Here is a 2690-nt window from a genome sequence, read left to right as displayed (position 1 = left end):
CTCCAGGCAAGAATACTGGAGTGGATTGCCATTCCCTTCTCCAGAGGATCTTCCTGACCCAGGGATCAAACCCTGGTCTCCTGCATTGCAGGCAGATTCTTTACCATTTGAGCTACAGGGAAGTCCTTCATACTGAGGTTTAGTCTAGTAATAACATAGAGTACACTTTATAGAGAAGTAGAAACGTTTTAACTTTCCCTTTCTTTGGCCCTCCACACCTTCATCACTGAACTGGAGAATGACAAGTATCTTAACAGAATACTGTGGATATTCATGAAGCTACATCTCATCTATTCTATTTATTCTTCCACTTATCTAGTAAACTGTTCCACCTCCTCTATAATATCCTCTATTTTCCTTCTAGCTTATATAGTCTTTGATGGCCCTGATAGGAACCTAATTTCCCTCTGATATTGTAAAATTTGAATAATTTGATATCCTCAAAGCATTATGCCATTTTTAAATAATAAAAATATGGGATGTTTGAAATCAGAGTTGCTCTTTGCTATGGTTATCACAGGATCATATACCTTTGGGAAAAAAATGGCATTGGGAACTTTCTATTTTGCCTTATTTAGGTAAAATAGACTTCTCTGAGAAAAATTAAAAATGCTCTCCTTTGTAGAGTCTCTCAAATTCATGATAGTGAAACAAAAAACACCCAAGTTTGTGTTAGCCTTTTCTATTACAAATGGTCTCTATTAGACCTCAGGATCCCATCATGTCCAGGAGGAAAGACTCTGGACCATGACAACCTGTGTATCACAATTTAATTATAACCTTGACAAACGTAGGCTTTCTTTTTCTGGTCACTTTCCTCACTACCATTTTTTTCCTGTGGATCCTAAAAATTTGCATAAAATTGCACATTTCAAGAATTTGGCCGTAGGAAAAAGATGGAGAGTATAGTAGGTCTTGGAATCAGAGAACCTGTGTTATATTTCTTGTTTGGCCACTTAGAAGTTCATGATCTCTAATAAGACTCTAAAGCAGCCTGGGTCTTGTCTTCCTCATCTCTAAAATGAGGATGGCTGTGATGTCAGATTGATGGTCCTAACCTTGATGTTCAATATGTCTTTAAGAACATAGGGCTGAGGAAGGATGAAGAGAGAAGGACTAAGATTTGGAGATGGGTAGGTCTGAGATGCTATAAGGAAAATGTGAAAAAGTTCAATTGTAACTGAGGTACATTAAACACACGAATTTACATAGTTATAGCAAAGGTATTGCATTTGACTTTGCTATCACTAGTTTTTTTGGCAGGGCAGTAATTGGACTTTAACTTATAAAATACGCATGCAAACCCATATATTAAGATTCAGACTGTGTAAAATATAAATATGGATACATGCAAAATAAAATGTACTTACATCATACTGATTGTAGAACAACTGATATTTTCTTCATTCAAATATGTTAAGAACCTCAAAATTGTGGTATTTCTTCTCAAACCTTCCATCCATTATTCTTTACATTCTTATTGCTTCAACTTTGTATTCCATATAAATTTCTCTCAGTCTTACTCTGAGACTCTTTTTCATGTAACATACATCACTTTCTTTAAAATCACACCCAACGGTTATTCAGTTTTTGCCGAAGTACTTCATCCACCTCCATTGAATGAAAATCTGTCCTTCTCTAATGTCTGGTCCCAGGAAAAAAGTCTAAGTTTTGACTAATACTAAATTCCAAGTGTTATTTTATCATTTAATCATCTATTTTACACATTCGGTGAATCTTAATTCAGAATATCTTCCTGAGTTTCAAGCAGCTTGTTGTCTGGATCACATTTTTGCCAACAAAGCAGAATGGTGAGTTTAGTGATAAAGTCAGACCCAGTGCATTAAGAGTAGGTTCTCTGACTTCCAGTTTCTATCTCTGGCAAAAAGACTGAAAGACTTTCTGACTGAAATCTTCCTAAATCTTAGATTATTTTTTCTCACTTGTGAGGATATAATTTCCTGTCTACTCAGTTAATTTTTATATCTTCTATGCCTCTATCCAGAAACTTGGAACTCTTCAAACCACAGACTCTTGGGTTAGAAGAGAACAAAAGGGCATTATGAGATAGTCTGGCGCTAAAATATTCTGTACTGTCTCTGTTGTCTAGTGATGTGAAACTATTTTTAAAGGCACATCATTTCACTTCAATGATCTTGATCGTCAAAAAATTCATATTTGCATTTGAACTGTCTAAAAACTTCCTTTATTTTGTTTAGTCACTTCTGTTCATTCATCAGGCATATTGTGACTTGATTTTAGACATATTTACTTTTTCTTTCCCCTGGAAATAATATTAGTTTCTGGATATTGAAGTGATTCCAGCATTAAAGATTTTACAGTCATATTTAGAGATTTGGTCTAGAATGGCTCTTGGGATTCTGGGATTAAAAAAAGGTTAATTATTATTACTGCAATCCTGGGATGTTAGAACTGAAGTTACTAATCACAGTTAGAAAGTTAAGGTCTCCTAAGTGACTCTCTTGGGTGTTTGTTTAAAGTAAATTTTAGAGACACACTTAAAGCCTTAATGAACTAAAAACTTGGAACACTTACGTAAGAAATGTTCACAACGTATTGAAATATTAAGATGCTTTTCAAACTGAGATTATTTATATGCTATATGCCCACATACATATTTTTAGAAAGTATTTTATTGAGGTGATTTATACACAATAGGCACTTTTAAG

The sequence above is a fragment of the Odocoileus virginianus genome, unplaced genomic scaffold (assembly GCF_023699985.2).
Source record: "Odocoileus virginianus isolate 20LAN1187 ecotype Illinois unplaced genomic scaffold, Ovbor_1.2 Unplaced_Scaffold_19, whole genome shotgun sequence".
In the NCBI taxonomy this organism is placed as follows: domain Eukaryota; kingdom Metazoa; phylum Chordata; class Mammalia; order Artiodactyla; family Cervidae; genus Odocoileus; species Odocoileus virginianus.
The sequence above is the reverse complement of the archived record's forward strand: the minus strand, read 5'-3'. Positions refer to the sequence as shown.